Source organism: Elephantulus edwardii, unplaced genomic scaffold (assembly GCF_000299155.1).
Source record: "Elephantulus edwardii isolate Elephantulus edwardi_28Jun2011 unplaced genomic scaffold, EleEdw1.0 scaffold00078, whole genome shotgun sequence".
In the NCBI taxonomy this organism is placed as follows: Eukaryota; Metazoa; Chordata; class Mammalia; order Macroscelidea; family Macroscelididae; genus Elephantulus; species Elephantulus edwardii.
The window spans coordinates 11,415,695-11,421,693 of record NW_006399828.1 but is presented as its reverse complement, the minus strand read 5'-3'; positions in this window follow the sequence as shown (position 1 = coordinate 11,421,693).

Sequence of the window (5,999 nt, the reverse complement as noted above, 5' to 3'; positions counted from 1 at the left end):
CTAGTAATTCTGCTTTCACCAGAATCAATGTGGCATCAGCATTGAAATCACTAGTGAAACAGCCTCTTCTAAACTCTGATTAGATTCTCAATGTTCTCTGTCACTGTACTATTCTATTTTGCTTGCATATGTTGGCAATGATATTGTTCAATAGTTTCCACTTTCTGGAAATTTCCTGGGAAAGCAAACATGGATTTCTTCAAGTCAGTTGGCCAGACATCTGTTCTCAAAATTTTGTGGCATAGATGGATGGGCGCATCCAGGATTATATCAGCTAGTTAATACATGTCAACTGGAATCTCATTGATTTTTATAGCTTTATATTTTCCCAACACTGTATATGCAGCTGAGTTGTTCCTCATAGGGTCTTTTTCATATGATACTTTCTGAAATTTGTCTATACTGACCAAGGAGTGTGTGTGTGTGTGTGTGTGTGTGTGTGTGTACACTGTATATTCCTTCTATCTTCTTTATTTACATGAAATTGTTGTTGTTGTTATGTGACATCAAGTGACCTGCAACTCATAGCAACTCTATGTATATTAGTTATGAACCCTACCATATCCTAAACCAATCTCATCATCTCCAACAGACTTAATCCCATTTCTCCAGTCACTGAGTTAATCCACCTCATTCTGAATATTTCATTCTTATGCTGTCATTATACTTGAACAAGCATGATGCTCTTCTCCAGGGACTAATCCATTTGGGCCACATGACCAAAATATGTGAGACAGAGCTTCAAAATCTTTGCCTCCAGGAGCACCTAGGTTTCACCCTCTCTAGGCCAGACTTGTTTGTTCTCCTGGCAGTCCACACTATATTAAACACTCTTTAGCTCCACAACTCAGAGGCATCGGTACTTTTTCTATTGTCTTTAGTCATTGTCCAGGCTCTGACGCATAGCAAGTAATTGTGAAAACCATGGACTGTATCAGGTGCACCTTAGATTCCAGGCAGACATTGTTGTGGTTCAGTGTTCTAGAGAGGTTTCTGACAGAAGACTTTTCCAATGCAATTTGACTTTTGATCTTCTGACTGCTAATGCCAAGAGTGTTGGTTGTGGAACCAAGCAAGCTGAAGCTTACCAATCTCAATCTCTTCTCTTTCGATCATGAAGCTGTCAACTGGCTTAGTGATGAGAATCTTTGCTTTCTTTATGTTGCACTTTAATTCATATTGTAGACTACAGTCCTCAACTTTCTGCAGGAAATGCTTCATGTCCACCTCAGTTTCTGCAAGCAAGGCTTTGTCATCTGCATAACTCAGGTTGTTGATGAGTCTTCCTCTAATCATGATGGCACATTTCTCCTCCTAAAGTATAGCCTCCTCAATTATCTGTTCCACATATAGATTGAAAAGTTATTGAGAAAATATGCATCCTTGACTCATTTCTTTCCTGATTTGAACCATGTAGTGTTTCCTTGTTCTGTTCTGATGACTGCCTCCTTGTCCAAATAAAGGTTTAACATGAGCATAATCAAGTGGCCTTGGATTCCCATTCTTTTCCATGTTAGCTATAATTTGTTGTGCTCCAAAGGAAGAAATAGAATGCATATATATTGACATACTGTGCTTTTTTATTGTTGTGTAACGTTGAATCATCTTCGACTCGTAGAGACTCTATGTACAAATGCTCTGAACTCTGCTCTATCTTGAGAAAATTTCATTGTCTCTGACACACTGACTCTCATTACTCCAGTCACTGAGTCATTCCATCTCATCCAGGTTGGGTCTTCCTCTCTTTGACTGTCACGCTACCTTTCCAGGCATAATGTCTCTCTCCAAGGACTGGTCCTTCCTTGCAACATGCCCAGAGTATGTGAGATGGAGCTTCAAAATCCTTGCCTCCAAGGATAAGCCTGGTTTTATCCTTCCCAGGACAAACCTGCTTGCTTTCTTAGCCATCCATGGTATATTCAAACCTCTTCTCAAGCACCACAATTCAAAGGCATTGATTCTTCTTAGTCATTGTTCAGCATTCTGATGCATAGCAAAGACCATGGCCTGGATCAGGTGCACCTTAGTCTTTAGACTGATTTTGTTGCTTCACAATACTCGAGAGAAGTCCCTGACAGCAAATCTCACCAGTTCAATTTGATTTTTTTTTTATTTCCTGGCTGTTGATACCAAGAATATTAACTGTGAAACCAAGCGAGCTGAAACTGTTTTTCCCTTATCCATCAATCATGATGCTGCCAATTGGCTTAGTGGTGAGAATCTTTGATGTTGAGTTTTAATCCACATTGAAGGCTGCAGTCCTTGACCTTCTACACTAAATGCCTCAGTTTCTCCTCAGTATCATCAAGCAAGGTTGTATCATATACATAACACAGATTGTTGCCTCCAATCCTGTTGCCACACTCTTCCTCATAGATCCCAGCTTCTGGATGTCTGCACATAGATTGAAAAGTTATGGAAGTAGGATGTACCCCTAGCTTAAAGCTGTACTGATTTTGAACCATTCAGTATTTCCTTGCACTGTTCTAATGACTGCCTCCTGGTCCAAGTATGGGTTTTATATGAGTGCAATCAAGTATTGTGTGATTCCCATTCTTCAAAGTCAGCCACAGTTTGTTGTGATCCACAGTAAAATGTCTTTACATAGTTAGTGAAACACAGACAGATGTTACTATAGTAATCTCTTCTTTCAGCTAGGATCCATCTAACTCTCGTTATAATTTCCCTCGTGCCACACCTCCTAGGCATTGGCAAAATAAAATTAATTGGCATGAGATATTTTGATCCAAATAATCATATGATCCACGAGGCTTGAAGTGAAAGGTGAAGTAGAGTGAGGCACATTTATAGTTAAAAAGATCATTTCTAGACCCATCTTGAAATACAATGTTATGAGTGACAGGATACTTATATACACGCAAGGAAGATCTTCTAATTGTACAATCATTCAAATTGATGTACCGACAACTAGAGACAAAGTGGAGGAAATAGATTAATTCTACCAACTGTTGCAATCAGAAATCAATCGAACATACAATCAAAATGCATTAGTAATAATGGTTGACTGGAATGCAAAAGTTGGGAACAGGAAAGAAGTATCGGTAGTTGGGAACCAGATTTGGTGACAGAAATGAGTCTGGAAACAGAATGATAGTATTCTGTACAATCAATGTACAGTTCTGTACAATCCATTGCAAATACTTTTTTTTAGAATAATAAACAGCAGATATACAAAATAATTAGCAACATGGAAATCATTTTCCACATAATGTGGTGTTACACATCTAACAGCAAACTATAAAACAACCAGCTGAGGATCTTGGCTGCATGTTAGAAAGTGGCCGTGAAGGAGAGTGTGTGTCACAGACAGTGGCTCAGCTAGATCTTTGATGTTGGTAATTAGCATAAATTCTGAAGGTTAGTAGGCCAGTGGCACCAAAGATACAGGCTGACTATTAAGCTGTCTTTCTAGGGTTCTGAAATAGATCTGCAAAATTTATTTTCTTTTATATCATCATTTTAACAGACACACATTCAATTACACTATTTTTCTTTTATATTATAGCTCCTAAAAGTGTTTATATACAAAGTTTCTAGAAGATATAGTTCAGTAAAGTTAGGGGAAGTTCAAGTTTCATATTTTTAGGAAGAAAAAAATAGACACTTTTTACAGTGTCTCTAAATATCTCTATATTCCATAAAGAAAACATCATCTTCATCCTGAGAACATCAACTATACAGAAATAACAGTACTAAGTATTCTATTTATGAGAAAGCTGGAGATAGTTGCAATTTTTATCTACACAAGTGTGCTCACATTTTTACTCATAATTTATTTTCGCCAATCATGCAAGTATATCATAAATGGAAATAATATATGTCATAAGAGTAAAATGTGATAAATTTAGGCTACAACTAATTGTATTGATAAGTGGATAACGATCTCAAAAGCGTCTCACTCAGAAAATGATAAATAAATTTCCCTAGATTTTCACCTGTTAATGGAAAAATTTTGGAATACATCAGCATGATAAAGGATGTTGCTGAATGATAAGCTAATTCATAAACATCTTCCACAAGTAAATTTTATGTTCTTTCACTTTCTAGTTATTTGGTAACTGAGATGAGTCTCAGGAAAATTTAGATGGTATATGCCTGAAATAATAGAACTTTAGTCATTCTGCATCCCTGAATAACTACATGGAACAGGCTGAACCATTCATTCAGTATCCTTACTGGAGTGGGAAATTAATCACAATTTGTTTAGTAAATAAAAATTGTAATGTATTTATTATACCTGTCCTCAAATAATAAAATTATAAAAAACAAGGAAAACAAACAAAACACATAGTTGTTGTTGATTGCCTTTGAGGCGAATACTATTCATTGTAACCCTATGAATAAAAGGCCTGAAGACCCTCTACAACTTTCAACATTTATTAAAGTTCATAGACTTTCCAAAAGTATGTTGTTTAGGAAGTGCATATATTTTAAGAAACGTTAATAAATCACGATTGCAGGTAAAACTTTGGGCGCAAGATTACATCCTCCAGTCGAATAATGGTTCAGTAAATTATATCAATGTCATGTAATAGATAATTAAACATAATGAGATAAATTAGTTGGAAAACAGACAGGATAAATTTTTAATTAAAAAGAGAACAAGTTCATTTCAGTGTTGGTATATGTTTATAAGCAAGGTAAATTATTAATAATGATTTTCATGGAATACAAGAGGGAGAGTGATTTAGCATTTTATATTGCTTATTTTCATAAAAATGTGTAATAGAAAATTAATTTTGCAATAACTGATTGATCCATATTTTTTTTAATTTCTTATTTGCAGGGAATGTTATTGTGCTAAAGACTAATGTATATAGTTTTGAAAGAGAAAATTTAAATAAAGCAATAAATAAGATTATCAATTTTATTGTTTCTATTCATGTGTGTATTGCTCTATATAATTTTGCCCAAATTTTGTTTCAGTCAAATTCTAACAAAAATTAATCATAAGTTCTTAGCTAAAAATTTGTAGTTTGAATCTCCACAGATGAAAAGTTCAACACATCTAGGCATGCATGGATATCATTACTTAAAGAAACAAAATGAAATTATAATAATGTGCTCTGTTAATAGTAGTATTTTAAATACTAGTAAAATTATACTCTTGTAGATTAATATATATATGTAATAAGGCATGAAAAGCAATAAAATTCTTAATAATACAGTTATTCATCACTTTCAGATCAGATAACTGCAGAATTTCAACTATTTAACAAATAGAGCCATACTCTATTTCAACTTGGTTTTTTTTTTATATAATATGTGGACATTTTTACAAAGAACAAAATAATATTTAAATACAAAATTTTATCTTCTTTTCTTAAACTAAAATCTTGCCCTTAACTCTCATGTACATGTATACATGTTTGTTTCTTAATATATGTATTTCTTGTTGTTGTTCAGTGTTATTGAGACAAGCATTACTCATAATAACAACCCTGTGAACAAAAGATCTGAACCTGTTTTATCCTGCTCCATCCTCACACTTTGTGACACACAAGATCCCATAGCATCAGTCATCATATCAATCCACTTGGTTGAGAGTCTTTTTCTCCTTTGCTGACCCTCCACCCTTCCTAATGTCAAATTCTTCTAAAAGGAATAGCACCTCCTAGCAACCAGTTCAAAGTATGGGAGACAAAACCTCATCATTCTTGCCTCCAAAAGGCAATCTGACTGCACCATCTCTGAGACATTTCTGTTCTTTCTCTTGCCCATCCACGGCATGTTCATTGCTCTTCTCCAACACCACAGCTCAAAGGCATCAACTTTTGTTTTAAAATTTATAAAAATATTTTTGTTTTAATTGTTTAATTTCTGTCCTTTGTCTTTTTTCTTGCTGATACCCTAACATTTATATAAAATGGCTTGCCTCCGCAATCTCTATGTACAAACAGTGCTCAGGCTGTTCGTTCATAGGGTCGCTATGAGTCGTCTACGACTCTACGGCATTAAACAACAACAACAACATATAT